At 37.2% G+C, this 20,325-nt stretch overlaps 1 protein-coding gene across 1 annotated transcript in view; it reads left to right on the top strand.

Annotated features, from left to right (window-relative positions):
- The first annotated feature begins 13,034 nt into the window (after nt 1–13,034).
- LOC142344248 (uncharacterized) overlaps nt 13,035–20,325 on the top strand; it is a 32,483-nt gene continuing 25,192 nt past the window's right edge. The window contains exon 1 of the mRNA XM_075395812.1: nt 13,035–13,051. The gene's annotated coding sequence lies outside the window, so the exon portion shown is untranslated. The remainder of the gene's footprint in view (nt 13,052–20,325) is intronic.

The raw sequence follows: 20,325 nt of genomic DNA, 5'->3' as shown, positions 1-20,325 counted from the left end.
GACAGAGATATTTTTGCGAGAAAAGTGCAGACTGCAGACAACTTTGTACTCTTTGGCCATAGGTCGGTTGTGTTTTTAAGTGTCATAGTTTAAAGATTAAAACTTCACAATTATTACTGTTTAAAGTTTTTTAAAAAACTAAAACAAAAAAACACTTGGTTCAAAAAAAATAAAGCTAAGATCCCGTCAAATAAAAAGAAAAACAACAGTAAATAATGAGCACGAGTGGTTTTGCAAGAAAAATTTAGAAGCGGAAAACTGTTGAAAGTTTTGAGTTTTTTAGTTGCAAACACAGAAGAAATACATTCATAGCGAAACCCAACGCCTTGGGTACAGTGTTCTTATAAGCAAAAATTTTTCAAAACGGACAAGCCTAGACCACGACTTATGAAAAGAAAACTCTGACTTTAATTGGAGCAACCTATTGAGGTCTAGCTAAAAACTTTCCTAATCAAAGATTATGATAGAGCGTAAGCCTCCATATCCCATAAAGTGCAAGCAAGATCTTCCCATCGGACTATCTAAATTCTTGAAATTTGCGTCTGGACATCTGATTTGCCCGACTGGAGAGTGTTATTTGCAATGTGTTCGCGGATTATTATAAACCCTGATTCAGAAATAACTCACGTAAGACAAGCTTGCAATAAATCTCCTGTTCCTTCAGGCAAACAAAATTTCTATATCAAATGTGGCTCTTTTTGGGCTTCTGCTTGTGCCGATTTAAAGGGATTTTTAATGGTGTAAAATCAAATATGAGGATCAACCCATATTGGAGCTAAATTTTCATTTTCCTTTTAAATAATCAATGAAATTTGCTCCGTTTTCAGTCTTTATTACATATACATAAATTAGCTTAATTTTTGTGATAAACCTAATAAACTGCGTTCGGCAATTGATAGGTTGTTTCTTCAGATCTTGTTTTGGTCATCCATTGAGGGGACCCATGAAGATAATCTGGCCTATTTTTGTGATAAACTTATAAAAGAGCATTCGGCAATTGATAGGTTAGTTCATCGGATATTGTTTTGGCCGTTCAGTGAGGGGAGCAGTCATTTATCAACATCACATCGCTTTTTTCATGTTAAAATTTTCAATTGTTTCATAATATTACTTTAAAAAATCCATTTAATCACTTCCTCTCCATGATTTGCCATACGGTTTCTCAGGTCAATGTTTATCAGCACTTCAAGCCCAAAAAATTTAAGCTTCTCAAAGAGATTGATCACCGGAACATCACTGAAGAATTATCTGGGCCCTAAGCCGATAAAGGCGATGATGCAATCCTCCAGAAGTGCTGCCACTGAGAACCTGGACAGAATCCACCAACATTATAGAACAAAAAATACATACTGTAATTGTAATTAATGGTTTTATTGATCACAATGCAAATGCAAGTGACCTTTCAAATGACTGAAGAAACTTAATAAGCACAACTATTGACAAATTTCAACTTCGATTTATATACGTCTCTACAATTATTGGCTCCACAACAAATGATTTTTTCCTGAGTGAGCAAACTAAAAATTTAAACTGCGCTCTATATAAACAATCAGTAATTTTGTTCATACAACCGCACAAATAGCGTCCGTATAATTCAATATCTTGTAATGTACCTTTCTATTTCTGTGGTAACCATATGTTTGCTTTGAATTCTACACACGTTAACTAATCATGTGTTTAAATACTACTCGCAGCCTCTCCATTTATAATTCATCCGCTATTGTCCGAGCTGTGCCAAAAAAATGTATGTTCGAGATGAAACGAGACGACAGTCATATATTTGCGAGTAAGGTAAGGAACCCAGACATTTTTGTACTCGTGGCCATGTCGTACTTTATTGAGTTACCGTCGGCTTGGCCACAAGAAGACACACTGTCAATTTGTGATTTCATTTCGCTAGACGAAACGCTTACTAAATTCTACGCTTGATTGTGGGGAGCGGAATCAAAGAGATTAAGGCAAATGATTTTCAATTGAGAATTACGAAGAATAAAAAAGAAGTGGTTGTCAACGAATGAAATCAGTTTAACAGACGTATCGGACCACGAGGTAAGAGATAGCAGTCAACTGCATAAAAGCTAATTAAAAGCCGGAAACAAGAAATAATGTCTACAGGTAAATTGAGGGTAAAGGGTAAAATGAAATGAGAACTAATTTATGACGTTGTATCAAATTTTACTGCACTAAATTAAAAGAATGGTTAACAATAACTTTACAGGTATCACATACCCCTTGAGTGAGGAAAAAAAAGTACAAATAGGACAACTTTTTAACAATTATATCAAAAATTACAAAACTAATACTTGATGGCCGATTAAAAATGTAGTAACAACATAGTTACTGGTTATCAGAGCTAGTAATATGTAGAATGACATAATGTGAGTTTTATTGAGTTCAAATGTAGTTAATCAGAGTCTTTTTGATTTTCGGCCTCGTAAACTGTCATTGGAATGACGTCTTCCTCAAGGGTTGGGTTTCTATAGTCTGCTATAGCACGTTCCTGTGGGTTAGGGGGCGAAAATGGTCCGATCACCGGGGAGAAGCTTTGTTCCTTCTGAACTTGCTCGGCTGTTGATTGAACTGTTTCCACCACCGAAAAATTTGGTGGTTGAAATTTTTACACACCGCTTGCTCTACGTGGTCTCTTTGGTGGAGTCGAAATTTCCAAGTCTGGTGATAAATCCTCAAAAAATATTATGAAGGGCTTCGGCGGTTTTGGCCGGATGAAAGTATATATTTAGTGGTCTTGGATGTGGTCGGCAGAAATTGCTGCAGCGCTGAGGACGAAGAATTCGTTAGAGGGATGATTATTTCGCTTTGCAAATCAGGATTCGTTATTTCTTGTTGGCTTCTGAGGGCGGAGAATTTCGGGAGTTTGATGATGCGATCCTGCATTGCGCGTGCGATGTTTGATCTTCATTTTCTCATCACCTTTCAATTTCCGTGTAAGTTTTGATTACGACTTTGAATTCTTTCTTCTACTAGCTATTCGATAGTGCGCGATTCACGACGGTTGGCATATACATTTAGGAGTGACTGACGTTTTTGTTACGTTCCAAATTTTGCAATGTCACTTTTGCTGACAATGACAATCGCCTCCCCTTGTTCATTTATTAATTAAGTTCTTGGGCTGACTGTTCGAATTGTGATGAAGATCCGATGATCGTTTCTTTGGATATCCTCTCAAGAGAAGTTCTACCATTCCGGGTTTCGGGTCCAAAATTGTGCCCACAATGATTTTTTCCATTGCGAGCAAGGCTAGTTTATACTGTAACCTCTACTTTTCCCATCAGAGAGGTGGGTTGTGTGTGGGCTTATCCCAAAATGCGTCAATTCTTAGCAGAGTTTGTTTGTTTTCTGACTGCGCCATGTCTTACTTTATTAATCTACAGTCGGCTTCGCCACGCGAAGACATATTTTCAATGCGTGATCGGATTTTGCTGGGTGAAATGCTTCCTAAACGCTTGATTGTGCGGAGCGGAATCAAAGAAATTAAGGCAATTGGTTTTCAATTGAGAACTACGAAGATTAAAAATGAAGTGGTTGTCAACGAATGAAATCAAGTGAAGAGACGTATCCGATCACGAGGCGGGAAATAACAATCAACAGAATAAAAGCTATTTGAAAATGGGAAACGTGAAATAATGTCTAGGGGTAAAATAGATTTGAAGGGTAAAATGAAGTTAGAACTGAATTACGACATCGTATCAAGTTTTCCCGCATTCAATAAAATAAGTGATTAACAGTAATTGCCCAGATATTGCACACCCCCTTATGTGAGAAGTTTAATATAAGAGCTAAGGAAGCGTTAGGTTCAGAAAAATGATAAATTAAACTCTCCGTAAATATAAAACAGTAGATACTAAGCACGAGTGGTTTTGCAAGAGAATTGTGGATAAAGAAAATTGTTGAAATTGTTAGGATGTTTGGCTGTCAACACAGAAGAAATACCTTTATGGGAAAACGAGCTTTTGCGTCAAAATTTTGCAAAGCACACAAGCCCATACCTCGACTTATAAAAAAAAGACAACTCTGGTTTTAATTGAATAATGGAGCACCGTATTTTGCAATAGCAAAAGATTTGTGGCTGTCTTTCATATATGGTCCCGGGGAGTAACACTCCACTCCTGATATTGATCCAATTATTCTCAAAATTTCAGTAGAACCATCTTTTTTTTCCTATTATTTAACTAAAAAACGGCAGTAAGTCCTTTAAAAGTTTACTTTAGAGTGGTGGATATCAATTGGCATGTTCAATATGAATAGAGAAGACAGTGAATTTTTTGCGAGAAAAGTGAGGACTGCAGACGATTTCGTACTCCTTGGCCAAAGTCCGGTTCTATTTTTCAGCTGTTGCGAGAATTATAGTTAAAAAATTAAAAGTTAAAAATTTTTGACGTTAAAAGTTAAATAAAAAACTAATAAAAACCGCTTGGTTCAAAAAATAAAAACTAATCTCCACGTAAACAAAAAAGAAAAACAACTGTAAATACTGAGCACGCGTGCTTTTGCAGGGAAAAATGGATGCAAAAAAATGTTGAGAGTTTTGAGTGTATTCGTTGCCAACCCAAAAGAAAAACATTTTTAGCGAAAACAACGCCATGAGTAGAGTGCTTTTTGAGCGAAAACAGACAAGCCTAGATCTCTACTAAGGTCCTTCCGTATGCATAATTATTATAGAGCTCAAGCTCTATAGAGCTGATAGAGCTGATGGTGCTGATAGAGCTCCATATTCCATGAAGTTCAAGCAAGATCTTCCCATCGGTCTATCTAAAGTCTTGACAAATGTGTCCGGAAATCTGATTTGCCCAACTGAAGAGTGTTATTGGCAATGCGTTCGCAGATTATTCTAAATCAAGATTCAGAACTAATTCAAGTAAGACAAGCCTGCAATAAATCTCCTGTTCCTTCAGGCTACCAAAAATTCTATGTTAAATTTGACTCCATTTGGGATTCTGCTCGAGCCGATTTAATGGCATTTTTGATGCCTAAAATGTGGTAAAATTAAAAATGAGGATCAACCTATAGTGGAGCTAATTTTTTTTCCTGATAAATCATTAATGAAATTGGCTCCTTTTTCAGTTTATATTATAGAAATAAAAACTAGCTTAATTTTTGTGATAAACGTACTAAACAGCATTCGGCAATTGATAGGTTGGTTCTTCAGATCCTTTTTTGGCCATTCAGTTGAGGGGACCCATGACACAAGATACTCGTCAGTTATCATCATCACCAAGCCTTTTTCAAATGTTTTGTTTGTTTCACAAACCTACTTTAAAAAAACAATTTAATCATTTCCTCTCTATAAACTGCCATAGCGTTTCCTATGTGATTGTTGATCCCGCACTTCAAGCCGGAGAGAATTCCAAGCTTCCCAAGAAGACTGATCATCGTAACATCGCTGACAAAGTATCTGACCACTAAACAGCCCATTTATGCGATTGAAAAATATTGTTAGAATGTCGATTAATGCATCAAAAGATCTAAAAACAATCTCAAGAAATACAGGCTGGCAATAAATTTCCTATTTCTTCAGTCATCAAAAGCTTATATTTAAACTGTGGTTCCTGTTAGGTTACTCCTTGAGATTTACTTTGGTTTTCCATGACAAAAAGTTGACAACCCAAAAATTGAGGATCAGTTTAGGGTGCAGCTAAAGTCCAGCCACCTTGTTTTAGTTCGTGCTTAAATTGTGAAAGCATCAAAAGTGAGCTTGAGTCAAGCAATTTTTTTCATAATCGTTTTCCTGCTGCGCTTGAAAAATTTTTGTTTTCCTTTTAAAACATCAGAAAAATTTGCTACGTTTTTGCTTTGCGTCTTTAATCCATAAAAAAATAGTGCGATTTTTGCGATAAACCTATTAAACAGCGTTTGCTATATAGAAAAAGAAGTTCTTCAGATCTTGTTTTGGGCATGCAGTGAAGGAACGCGTGGCAGCGATCAACATCACTAGGTTGTTTTCTTTTCATTACAATCTTTTTAATTGTTTCATAAATCTACTTTGAAAAAACAATTAAATTAATTACACTTTTTGAACTGCAATAATGTTTTTAGGTGAATGTTGATCGCGAACTTGAATCTAATTAAAAGGAGATTTCATTGGAATATCGCTGATGAAGTATCTGAACCCTAAGCTGACAAATGCTGTAATACATTCATCCAAAAGTGCTACCCTTGACAACCTGGCCAGAACCCATTAACAGTATAGAACAAAAAAAATACCCACTGTAACTGTTGTAACCGTATTTGCTGGTTTTAATGATCACAATTCAAATGCAACTTACTTTTCAAATCACTAGAGAAAACTAAAAAACACAAGCATTAAAAAATTTCAGCCTCGACTCAACTTTGTCACTACAGTTTTTGGTTCCACAACAAATGATCCCTTTCTAAATAATCAAATTAATAAATTAATATTCTAAATAATTCTCTATGTGATTAATTTAGTAATTTTGTTCATCTAAGCACTCCAATTAGGACCACAAGCTTCAATATCCCACACTTTTATTTTTTCTTTAGAGATGACGTACATTCCTCTTTCTATAGTAACCATATGTTTGCTCGTTGTTTAACCCGACCCGCAAGATTAATTTCTGCACAAAGTATATAATCGTATGCTTTTAGACTACTCGCAACCTCCCTCATTGATATCCCACCCACTGATGTCCAAGTTGTGGCCCAAAAAACGTTATGTTCATGATGAAATGAGACGACAGTGAAATTTTTACGAAAAAATTGAGGACTGCAGACAAATTTGTACCTTTCGCCAAATGCCGGTTGTGTTTTTCAGACCGTTCGAGGATTACCGTTAACAAATTAATACTAAAAATTGTAACGGTTCAAATTTAAAATTGAAAAATGAAAAAACTTTTAGGTTCAGAACGACCAAAAATAAACTACCTTTTTAAAAGAAACAGCAAATACTAAATGCGTGTGTTTTTGCAAGAAAAAATTGGACGCAGAAAATTGTTGATGTTTTTGACTTATTTTTTCGCCAAAGCAAAAAAGTACCTGTTCAGCAAAAAACAATGACAGCAATAAAACAGTGCGTTTTGCAGCAAAAACACAAGCCTAGACACATTTTTGACAGTTTATAAAAACACATTCTTGACTTTAATTGAAGTATGGAGCACCCTGGTAAAGTCCATCTAAAGTCTTTTCGTGTCCATATTTAAGGAGAGCTAAAACCTTCATACCCCATGAAGGTCTGGCAAGATCTCTTCATCAGTCGCACTATTGTCCTAAAAATTTGGTCGGGACAACTGATGTGCCCGATCGAAAAAAAATATTTAGAATGCGTTCGCGGACTTTACAAATCAAAAGCTCCCAAAACAAAATCGAGTACGACAAGCTGGTTATAAATTTCTTGTTCCGTCAGACATGAAAAACGCAAGCTTGGCAGCAAAAACACAAGCCTAGACACATTTTTGACAGTTTATAAAAACACATTCTTGGCTTTAAGTGAAGTATGGAGCACCCTGGTAAAGTCCATCTAAAGTCTTTTTGTGTCCATATTTAAGGAGAGCTAAAGCCTTCATATCCCATGAAGGTCTGGCAAGATCTCTTCATCAGTCGCACTATTGTCCGAAAAATTTAGTCGGGACAACTGATGTGCCCGATCGAAAAAAAATATTTAGAATGCGTTCGCGGCCTTTACAAATCAAAAGCTCACAAAACAAAATCGATTACGACAAGCTGGTTATAAATTTCTTGTTCCGTCAGACATGAAATACTTTTCTATCAACTTTGGTTGCTTTTGAGCTACTCGTGAGCCAATTTAATGTGTTTTTTGATGCCTAAACTCCGGTGAACATAAAACTGAGGAGCAACATAGGTTGGATTTAAAGTCCAGCTACATAATTTTGGCTCATGCCTAAGTTGTTTTGGCAACAAATCTGAGCTTAAACGTCAAAATTACTAATTGAGTCAAGCAATTTTTTTTAAATCTTTTTCTGTCTGCGCTTGAAAAGTTGTCATTTTCTTATTTTCTTTTCACAGCATCAGAAAAATTAGCTCCGTTTTGAGTCTTCGTTCCAAAACAGACAAGCCTAGATCTCGAATTATAAAAACACAACTCTGACTCTAATTGGAGCACGCTATTAAGGTCGAGCTAAAGTCATTCCGTATCCATAATTTTGATAGAGATGAAGCTCTATGAAGCTGATAGAGCTGATATTGCTTATAGAGCTCCATATCCCATAAAATTCATAAGATCTTCATATCGGTCAATCTAAAGTTTTGACAAATGCGTCCCGACATCTGATGCACCCGACTGAAGAGTGTTATTTGCATTGCGTTCGTGGATTCTTATAAATCAAGATTCAAAACTAAATCAAGTAAGACAAGCTTGCAAGAAATCTCCTGTTCCTTTAGGCAACCAAATTTTTTATATCGAATTTGGCTCCTTTTGGGCTTCTGATTGAAGCAATTTAATGGTATTTTTGATGCCTAATTTGTTGTAAACTTAAAAATGATGGAGCTAAATTTTCATTTTCTTTTTAAATCATCAATAAAAATTGCTCTGTTTTCAGTCTTTACAACATAAAAAAACTAGCCTAATTTTTGTGATAAACCAACTAAACAGCATTCGGCAATTTATAGCTTGGTTCTTCAGATCTTGTTTTGGCCATTCAATAGGGGACCCGTGAGAGAACACACTGAGATACCAGTCAATTATCAACATCACTAGGCTTTTTTTCATGTTAAAAGTTTCAACGTTTCATGAATCTACTTTATAAAATCCGTTTAATCATTTCCTCTCCATGAACTGCCATACGGTTTCTTAGGTGAATAATGATCAGCACTTCATGCCAAACAAAAAAATCCAGACTTGTAAAGGAGATTGATCGTCGGAATATCACCGATGGAATATCTGGGCCCTAGGCTGACGACGGCGATAATGCAATCCTCCAGTAGTGCTGCCATTGAGGACCTGGAGAGAAGCCACCAACATTATAGATTAAAAAATTTAGACTGTAACTGTAATTGCTAGTTTTATTGATAACAACGCAAATGCAAATGACTTTTCAAATGAGTGAAGAAACTTGAGAAGCACAAGCATGACAATTTCCAAACTCAATCGTCATTACAATTGTTGGCTTCAAAACAAGTGATTGCTTTCTAAAAAATCAAATTTATAATCTGAATTATGCTCTACATGAAATAGTTAGTAGTTTTGTTCATCCAACCACTCAAACTGCGTCCCCACGCATCAGTTATTCGTAGTTTAGTCTCTTCACTAGAGATGCTGTACTTTTTTTCTCTGGTAACTATATGTTTGCGTGTTGTCCAGCCCACATGTTTAAATTTTTCACCCGTTAATTAATAAAATAATTTGAGACTACTCGGAGCCTCCTTTATTTATATCCCAAACACTAATGTCCGGGTTGTCACACGGATGAAAATTCTAGAAGCATCGCAGATGTGGACGGATTTGTTGTTAATCATGCGCCACCTAATAGCTCGTTAGCAATCTCAGCGCTAGAAGAGTATACCAAGAGAACTTTTGCTGCGTATTCTCCGAAATGAAAATAACTTCAAACCCATCAGCGGCAACAATTATAGGCCATGCAAGCGTTGATATCCAGACATTGCAATCCTCTAGGCAAGCCTGTTCTTAACCCATTAGCTCAACCTCGAAGAAAACAAAAGGGGCTCATGAATAATATCTACAAGCAAACTATTAATTGGATAGCAATCTTCATTACGCTGCCATAAAATAAGACAAGGTCTATCTTCACCGATAACTTGAGTAAAAACCTTGAATGAATCTTACGCGGAAACGGCAAACTGCTGCCCACCTGTGGTGTCTAATCTCATTCTAGCATGAACGAGAACAAAAGATCACGCCTCGAAAAACAAAACCAAGCCGAAATGATTAGACCAATTGAAAAAGTTGGACATAAAATACCTGTTTTTTGAAGTAGAACCTATCCATGAACGTATGAGCAGAACCAAAGCAACACTATTTGTTGATTAATGCACAGAAGTTATTAAAAATATGTTTGCGGGAAAATAATGAAAATTCCAAGGTCATTGAAATTCTCACTTAAGAATCAAAAAGTAGTGTTCTGTTTTCTACTGAGAAAATTGACCAGAAATCAGTTCATGATATTTTACGAGAGAAACACCCAGAGACAAGCAAATCAAAATTGAGTTATCTAGTTTGCAATGACCATACAAAGGTTTTGCCACACTCTTAGTTCTGTATTTGAAATTCTCGATGCTCTATTATTTAGAAAATCTGATATGAAAGTTTATGGAGGCCATGGCCCTTCCCGATTGGATTCAATGACAAAAACTTCTGACACCCTTTGAGGTTTCCTTGACTGATCTATTCAAATTAATTGCTTTTTGGAAAAACTTTCGTTGGAAAAACAAATTTTTGGAAAAACTTTCGTCAAGTGTGTTAAAATAGGTCTGAAAAATTAGGTGCCGATCAACAACCAGTTTTGTGTCAAAAAAGAATAATTAAACATGCTATTGATTCACTCAGAGCTGCTTTTAAAAGTAGAAATTCCAATTTTGTCTTGCTTATCGACGCAAAACCACTTTTAATAGCCTGAATTAGAAATTTTGTTGAAACAACATCGTGAATTTAGCCATTAGCTCTATCATTCAATTTGTAAATCGTATTGTGAATAATCAAATTTGTTTATGAGAAACTAATAATACTGTCTCAAGAAGTCATAACTCAAGAAGCACTCCGTTGCAATGTGGATGTATGCAATTGTTATAACCTTATTAACAGGACTTCCTGACGATTGCTTCGTTTTTCAAAAGTGGCATTCAGAGGTCGGTAATTTTTTTGTCACTGGGAAAACATGGTCGTTCTCTTGGTTACCATCTAACCAAGTGTCATCTTTTTGAAACAACACAGCAGAGTTCATGACGATGTGGAAATAGTTATCGGTTATAGATTACTTATTACTGTAAAAAATTTTGTAAATTGCAGGGATTAAAATTGTAGAGAAGGCAAGAAAATGGCATAAATTGTCACCAAATATTTGACTTTTAATGCCCATGTTTCACCTCAAATTGTTTTATCAAACGATCATTACATCGGTTCACCATCAAATGGTCTTATTTCTTTAAACATCTAAGATCATCTAAGATCTAATGACCTGTTAAAAGAATAAGAGTCTGGCTTGCAATCAGAGAAACCTGAGTTTCTTTTTTTACCGATAAGGGGAGGGTTGCCTGATCTTCATTTAAACAGAATACTGCTTTAAATTTTACGAACCATCAATTCAATTTTCAGGTCTTTTATCTCTATCTCTACCCGAAGACGAACTTACGCATAAGCAAATCTTAATTGAAATAGAAACGGAGAAAGAGCTTGATATCAGATCAAAAAAGACCATAATTAAGAACCAAGTGATTAAGAACGAGAATAGTAAACTTGAATTAGCTATTGAAAAAGGAACATCAAGCTGGTTGAACGCTGTGTCATTGAGCCCATGTCACTATCACTTAGCGAAAGCAAGTTTTCTGATAGAATTGCTTTTCGCTATGGTTGAGACCCAGTAAATATGCCATCATTATTCGCATGCACTGAAAACCTCACTGCTGCACTTGCCCTCCTTTGTCGGAAAGCAAGATACATTAACACGAGACTTCATGAAGTTAGCGATGCCTTTAGGAATATGTTACGTGGTTTCTGTCATGATGTCGAGATCAAACGTCATCTTCAGCCGTTGCTCTTACGTCAAGGATAAATGATGATGATGCGGGATTAATCATCAAGGTCAACGAACTTTATGAGTTCAGGTTCGATAAAGCATAGTTTGATGTAAAAATTTTCCCTGAAAGCAGTACGAATCCAAAATGAATCAGGAAATCTATCCAAAAGAACAAATATGAACGAAGTGTAAATGATGAGAGAGCATCTTTTTGTTCATTTGTATTTTCATGCACGGGTTGCTAGTCCATCAGCTTCAAAAGTACTGGACCAATTGGCATCAGAGTTTTATGCGCAATTGGAGACAGCAATTCTGAGATCCTATTATACCTACGGACAAAAATAAGTATCGCTCTTCTGAGGAATTCAATCCCCTGCATTCGAGGCTCAAGGACAACGGAGGCGCGAAATTGTCGATGCTTCAATAGGAGCCTTGGTTGAGGAAGGGAGGCTGCAGATTTCACTCATCTGCTACTGCCATTAGTTGCTTGTGTTCTAGTGCTGTCTGTCTTTTGCTTTATTTTTTTTTCTCAGATGATGTTTGTGTAAAAAGTTATATTTTAATGATAGATTTGATCAACATGTAAAGCTTCATGAAGACGTATTATTGCGATGACTCCGGACCAGCCAATATTCACCCTGTGTTGGGTAGGAGTTTTTCATAAATTTAATTTTTGCCGCTTGAAAACAACTCTAGATAACAGATAACCCGAGCAGAGATAGTTTGCATTAAACCTTTCCGAAGCAAATATCAATTTCCAAAAGTACTGGATTGATAGGGTTTGTAGTACTGGGTTGATAAGGTTTATGGAAATTATAAATAATCTTTATTTTTTCACGCTCCCTCTCACAAAATTTTTCCAACTCAAATGCTTACAATGCAACAAACTCTGAGATACTTAGGCTAGCGTACGCTAGTAATGAATATACAGACAATACATCTGCAGGCCAATGAAGGTTTGACAAATTTGAAAGAACAGCAGAATTTCTTATCAGCAGAAATGTAAAACTCCTGTTGCAATAGTTGGTTTTTAAAAAAATGATATCTGCAGCTGGCCAATGGTAGTAATTGAGACGACATTCTGTCTGTTGCGAAACAGCGAAGCAAACAACTGAGGGGTCAGTCATATGATGTTCAGAAATTATTTAATTGGCAATGAAAAGCATTGAAGTACTTACAAATCAAATTAAACTGTAATAGGGTAACCTTGAAATGCGTTTTGGTGCGGTAAGATTTAAGTGTATAGAGACCAATAAACGAGCATTACGCCAACGAATTGAGACAAATTCTGTTTTGCCGTATTATGAGGAGGTACATCACAAATAGCATGAAGAAGGAGCCTAATTGTAGTGATAAACTTATTAAATAGTATCAGGTTATATGTTTCATCAGGGCAGCCGTGGTGGCCCTTTCTAAATGATGTATATCCTTGGAGCTAGCTCTCTTCGCTACAACCTGGGAAGAAATATCCGAGAGAGACGACAACTTCCAGAAGTCATCATGAAGTCTGGCTAAAACCTGCATCCTCAAGCGAAAGCTAGGTTGAAGATTGTTTCTCATCGAATCAATCGACTACCCAAATCGGCGGAAGCCATCCTCTGGCACGACTTGATAACAAAAACTCCACGACCAATCCGAAGTCGGACCCCAGAAGCCCCCTAACTGAGGAACAGTTAGTCACCAAAATACAGAAGTTAAAAAGAAAAGTTGTTGGAATAGTTTTTTGTGAAAGAGCGGGAGCTGCCAACGTTTAAAAGGAGCTAAAGGCAACAGGAATCCCCACCCTAAACGTCGTTCTTGACCTTCTGTCGAGACGAAAACAGAAGGATCGACAGCTGATAACCGAATACCAAAAAATCTATCAAAAACCAGCCCTTGAAATTAAAACCCTCTCTATTGTCAAGAAAAACGACAGCAACTTGACAGCAATCACAAAGAAACGACAAAGCCGGTCGGAAGCCCAACGAAGAAAGAAGCAAAAGCCAGCAAAGAAGTACTAATTAAGTGCTTCATTTTTGAAATTGTTCCTGGTTTTGTGAGGTCGTAGTGATTAAGTTCTTTGGCACTGATCAAAACCAATCTACAACTTCACACCAGTCGTCAGTTCTAAGTTTCTTTTATAAGTACCTAGTGATTAATTTCCTTGGCACCCATCAAATTGAACCTAGAAACTGAAAAAGAAGATCTCACGTCATGGTTAGAAATTGCGAAACACAAAGAAAGGCGTATCTGCCAAAGAGAAAAGTTACTTCTGCGTATCCTGTAACACTCACATGCATCTAACCACTGAATGTACCGCCCTCTCACCGGCTGCTATAAATGGATTAACAGAAATGGGAATGATTGCGATGCTACTGTGGAACACCTGCGTAGAAAACAACGAGCGAGATAATTTCATCAGAGGACGTGCGCTAGCAAGTGTCTCTGAGAAATTGGAAAGCCTTGACGTAGTTGAAAAGTTAAAGAACATGGAAAAGCGACTAACGGACTTAGTCGATTCTAAAATTGGAGAAGCAATGACGACCACTTGCGACAAAGTGGAGAAAACATACGCAGCTGTCGCCGCCGTGGACAAATCCACAAGCGGGAAACCCAAAGGAGCACAAAATGCGGAGGCCCAATAGTCAAATCACAATATCAACAACAATTTCAGAATCCAAGGGTTAAAAGAAGACCCATCGAAATCTAAAGCCAAAACTTTTGTCCCAACGAACTCTGAACTGAACGAAATACTGTTTACCATTGGAGCTGAGCCACATGTTCTCGAGTTTAAAAGACTTGATTAATTCGAATCCGAGCGAAAGAAACCTAGAGCACTTCTGGTCACGGTAGCGAACGAACATCAAGCACGCCTGACCTTGGTGAAAAGTCATGAACACAGGGAAGATCTCACTAAGCGAAACATTTACTTCCTGCCTGCTCTTTCGCGAGAAGATGCAATGAAGGAAAACCTCATTCTGAAAACAAGACGTCAACTACTCGACCAAGGTGTTCCTCGAGAGAAGTAGCGAAACGTCGCAGTGCAAGTCAAACCACGCATCAAACTTAGGCTTTACAAATCACTAATCTTAACCGTTTTGCTGTGCGGCTTCACCTGCATAAACCCATCACGAAGCAAGCTACAAAACCTCGAACGCTTTCACAAAAAAGCAAAGAAATATATCACGGGAAACAAAGGAGTGAAGTACATCAGTCAACTTCGGCTGCTCAACATTCTCCCCTTGCATATAGTTCTTCAAGTGAACTACCTAATTCTACTTGCGAAAGCCATGCATGAAAACTCGCACTGCATCGAACTACTTGACCTCACCAGCGCCAATGGACGCACAAAAGAAGTCTTTCGGCTACAAAATAACAAGAGCGGAAAAAGCTAGAAGCGAATTCACCTTCCGAAACTGTAGACTTTCAAACCGATTAGAGAAATATGTTGAATTCAGTAGACCTTACGGACTAAAAAAGAGACTCATAAACCTAATGTGGGAGTTTGTCAATAAACGATTTTGTGATAAGAACGTCTGCACTTGGCAAACTTTTTCCGACAGCCATGTATGCAGAAATAATTGGACTCTATTTTAACTACTGACGACTGGGCAAAAATCAGCCCTGCAGCAAACCCACTGCGAATCCCCAACAACAACAACAGCAACAACAACAAAAGGGGCAACCTCTTAGGGGCAATAGTCAGCTCTTGCTCGACCAAAAGTTTGGATTCCAAATTATTGAATTTTTTTTCACTGCCGTTTGCTTAGGATGTTCCGAAAAAGATGAAGTACTTCAAATAGTTGACAAAAATACATTCGATTGCCTCGATCGACAATAAGCTCTTAAAAATAGAAGAATATGACTTGCAGCAAGCTCCTGGGCTCACAATGCATACACAGGCTCATCCAACCATTTCGCCGCCATTGGACTCACGTCCCGAGAAGTCGTCAACCAGGGAGATCCTATTGCCATGACAGTTTGATGTTGTTTTAGTTTTATTACTATTTTTATTAACCTCATTCGCAAATAGATTTTAACGCAAAAAGTGGATGCATAAAACAGCAGTGGGGTAGAAGCGTCCAAAATCTACTGGAATTCTTTGTGAGTTGACCCGAACTTGCTAAGCATTTGTATAACTAGCGAACACAATAAAACCAAGTAATTGTAAAGCACTACGAGAAAACCAGATTTTTTAAGAAACTGCTGCTAAAAAAACCATTGCATCTTTTTGGGCTGCATTGGGCTTCCAACGGGGGTAAATTGGTGTAATAGTGAGGGGGTAAAAAACAAAGATGCAAGAGTGGGGTTAACTTGTATTTTAGTATTTTACCCCCTCACTCTTACACAATTTTACCCTCGTTGGAAGCTTAATGCAGCCCAAAAAAGTGTAACAGTTTGAGCAGCATTATCCAAAAAAAATCCTCCCATTGCAGCCCCACTCTTACATCATTTTACCCCCCCCCCCCCTTTGAACAAATTATCCCCTCACTCACAACATTCAGCCTTTTTCTTCTCATTGCAGCCCGTTGCAGCCCACTCCTACATGGCTATTTTAGTCAGGGGAGGTAATTCCTCAAAGTCCTCACATTGCTGCCCATTGCAGCCCACTCCTACATGGCATTTTTAGTCAGGGGAGGTGATTCCTCAAAAATCCTCCCATTGCAGCCCAATGTAGCCCACTCTTACATGACAATTTTAGTCAGCGGGGTTAACACCTCAAAAGTCCTCTCATTGCAGCCCAACTCTTACATCATTTACCCCCTCTGAACAAAATAACCCCACACTCTTACATCAATTTACCCCCCCCCCCCCCCTTAGATAAATTACCCCCCACTCCCCCACTCTTACAACAAAATGGGAGGATTTTAGGGAGGACATTCGACCCGGGGAGTTCGGCCAAATTGAAGAGGAAGCGGTGTCTTTATTGTAGACGAAGCCTGTGTTATGGAGCTAGTCATAACGCTTCAACCCTTCTCGACAAAAACATTGCCAAAAATCTCCTTCGAAGGTTTCGGATCTTTCCAAAAAACTCACTTAGGTTTTTTGTATTTAGAATTTGGGTACAGAGTAAACATCTCTTCGTATGGCATAATGACAAAAGTGAACCATCACTTCTGTTGCTAGAAGGCGAAACAGTATGCAACATCTGCTAGCAATGATGACCAATTCGCATTCACTTCAAAGCAATTAACTGATCATACAATGCTAGAGAAGGGGAGGGGTTTCAATTGAGAGGAAGTTTCTTCGAAGTGAAAATTTTTAATCCTTTGGACAATATGTGTCCAAAAGAGTCCACGGAACCAAACAGGCAATTAAAAATCAAGAACATCAACGCATATTGGATCTTGAAAAAAATTTCTTTTGCGTGTGTTTCACTACTTATTGGGTGCAAGGCCGTTTAGGATTCGTGGTATAAATTAACTAGCATGTTAAATCTCAGAGAAAGCATTAAACATTGTCGGAAAAGGATAATTTTTGTGCTACTAAGCAGCGCAATTGTTTGTCCCAGAGGTTACTGCTGTTCTACAATTGTAACCGGGATCGATCGTCGTGTTGTTGTGCGGGAGGGATGCTTTGTACCTAATTTTTGTTGTTTTTTTAATTAACAGCCTAGTAGTTTGCTCTAAGTTTAAAATCTGATGAACTTAAATGTATTAAATAGGCTTGATTATGCTGAATTTCTGTTTAACATTTCTGTCAAAAACATTTGTCAAAATTTTGTCGAATTACCCTTTAAAAATTAGCTCAATAAGGAAGGCATTTCTTACAGTTACCACAGGTAATATGCTTGTTTGATTTCGGCAGGCACCAATAACACAGGTACCACAGCGACCTCTGTCATTTCCCCTCTCTATCGAAATAAGCGACCTAATTATCTGTTAAACATTTCCTGTCCAACTCATTAATTATTTACGTGCAAGTCACCAGGCGTAATCTAAAAAGCAAGTGCAGTACTTGAAATCGGCGAATTAAGAATATTTTTAATTCAATCTACATCAAAATTTGCTCACCCTTTGCTATCAATGTGATGCCAAAAATTGAACCTAGAAATAAATGTGAACCTAGAAAGAAGTAAATAAAAACCTAGAAAACTCCCGGAGCAAGGAACTTGATCTCAAATCCGCACACCCTCAAAAAACGTACGCTTGGAAATCTAAAATCGGCAGTCAGGTTGAATGGAAGATGGACTGACTTCACTTAAAATGGCTTTATATCAGATAATGAAGCTCAATCTGAAGTCGAAAATTGACTAAATTCAAATGCATTACTTTCCTTGAATGTCGGTAGTATGATGAATCTGAAAACACCTATAATCTTTGCAAACATCATCTCTAACTCAGGATACGACATCCTCTGTTTGTCAGAAACAGTGCTCTCTGAGAAGGTCCCTAGTAATGCGTTATTCCTACCAAGCTACATACTAAAAAAAGTTCAGGTAAATTTGCCTGAACCAAGTTCAGGTAACTAGAAGTTCAGGTGAAGTTCAGGTGTAAAAGCACCTGAAATACACCTGAACTGTATTTCAGGTAAATTTGTACCTGAACAAGTTCAGGTGTGGTTACCTGAAAACACCTTTTTTGTATTCAGCAGTGAAACAGCAAAAATATATATAACATATATAGCAAAGACCATGAAAGCGCCGATTACACTTCAAAGGACGGCGGAATTTAAAAACAAAATTTTCAAGGGCGGCATCATCGGAATAATTTAGCTTCTCAGACCCCATCCCACACTTATTTATGTTATATACAGTCTTCCAGATGGGAGCTCCTTCAGATGGACTCCAGAACAGTTCGAAATTTTCTTTTGTGAACCCTACAAAGCAATCAGTGAAGTGCAATAGCAGCTGTTCAAAACCTCTGGTTACATAAACTCAAAAAGCACCTGGAACCAAATGACATCCAGTGATGAATATGAAAACGCAAACTCTTGAGCTTCTAATTGAAAACAATTTCTCAAACGTATCTAAGACACAACTCGGGTAGTTTTGATCAATAATCCCAATCCTATTATCAAATTGCGCGCTAGACAACATCACACAGAGAAATTATCAGAACTAAAACAAACACTGTTCTGATCATAAACCAAATGAAACTATCGCGAGTGGTAGCTTTAGTCAAGTTTTCCACAAATTTTGTTTTTCAGAAAACGGAATGGTGAATATTTTAAAAAAGTCAATTTTGCAAACCATTCAATGCCTATTGTTTCAGCAATACAGACATACTTTTAAAACACGGTTATACTTGGCTCGGTAAACATGACACTGAACACATAACAAAAAAAGACAAAAGAGAGCTTCCCAACCTCCATGGGTCTCCAGATCCACATCGTATCTCATTAAAAAAGGTGACAACTAAAAAACGTCAATGGCCAAATTTCAACCATCGCCGGTTGCTAAAACTAAAACTTTTGGAAAAAGTAATCAAAGATTCAATTGAGTTTGATCAATGAGAATTTGAGGACGATAATTATAGAGCCAGCAGATTTAGTAACATTTTAAAATACTCATAATCTATGTTAAACGGTCACCAATTTCCGGCGAGATTGAAACTCTTTTCTTCAATAGCGGTGAATGACAAAAAAAGGCAAACTCATTTAGTTGTTTTTTGAAGAGCGTATACACACACAAAATTTACCTCAAAGTAAATCCTAACAACAAGAAACTAAATAATTTGGAAATTAATGAAAGTAAAGTTTCAGGTGTTTTCGGAAGTCTAAAAGTAAAGAAATGAACTGGGCCTTACAATATTGTGGAAATTCAGAAATATTGCTCTGATTTGAATACCAAATTCTTTTCCCTCAGTTTTCAAATCAATTAAATAAAGATTGTTTTCCACTGCGCTGGAAGGTTAGTCAAACTTCAGCAATCTTTAAAGATGGAAGCAGAGTCGATGTTTGTTGTTACTGTCGAATCTGTTTGCTGCGCTGTATATCCAAAGTTTTTGAAAAATTTATATTTGATCAATTATATGAATGCAGCCTCGATATGTTCCACGAAAATCAGTACGGTTTCAGGAAACGGAGGACAGCGGTAATCCAAAATCTCCGATTTCTGGAAACCATTTATCAACAGTATGAAAGAAATAAACGAATCAACTGTGTTGTGTCTCAATTTTATCAAGGCTTTCGACAAAGTTGATCATTATTTACTCACAAAGATATCAGAACATCATGAAATTATTAGAAAATTTGTACTGCTACTAACATCCTGCTTTAATAAGCAGCTACAGTTCTTAAAGTTTAATGTCGGCTGCTCTAAGTTAGAGCACGTGACAAGTGGAATTCCTCAGGGATTAATACTTGTCCACTTATCTTCCTCTTTGTTATAAATGACTCGACTGCCTCAGACCCCTCGATCGAAAGTTATGGTTTTGCTGATGATTTCAAATTGCTAGAAACTTGTCAGGAACTCCAATCGGCAGCCACATAAATAAACAAATTGTGTAAGAACAACTGCATAAGGGCAAACACGTCAATGTGTAAATTGATCAACATAGAAGAAACATTTCAGGTTTGAATCAGATTGCAATATTTACAGACATACAAAAAGACCTAGGTTTAATGGTTTCACCAGCTTTAACTTGCAATGAAGACTGTCATCAAAGGGTTCAAAAACAACTAGAGCGCTCTTCTTAATACCAAATGTATCCCTAAAAGCAAC

This window comes from Convolutriloba macropyga, chromosome 8 (genome assembly GCF_964194025.1).
Source record: "Convolutriloba macropyga chromosome 8, txConMacr16.3, whole genome shotgun sequence".
Taxonomy (NCBI): domain Eukaryota; kingdom Metazoa; phylum Xenacoelomorpha; order Acoela; family Convolutidae; genus Convolutriloba; species Convolutriloba macropyga.
Note: the sequence above shows the minus strand (reverse complement) of the source record. Positions and strands in the feature narration are given on the sequence as shown.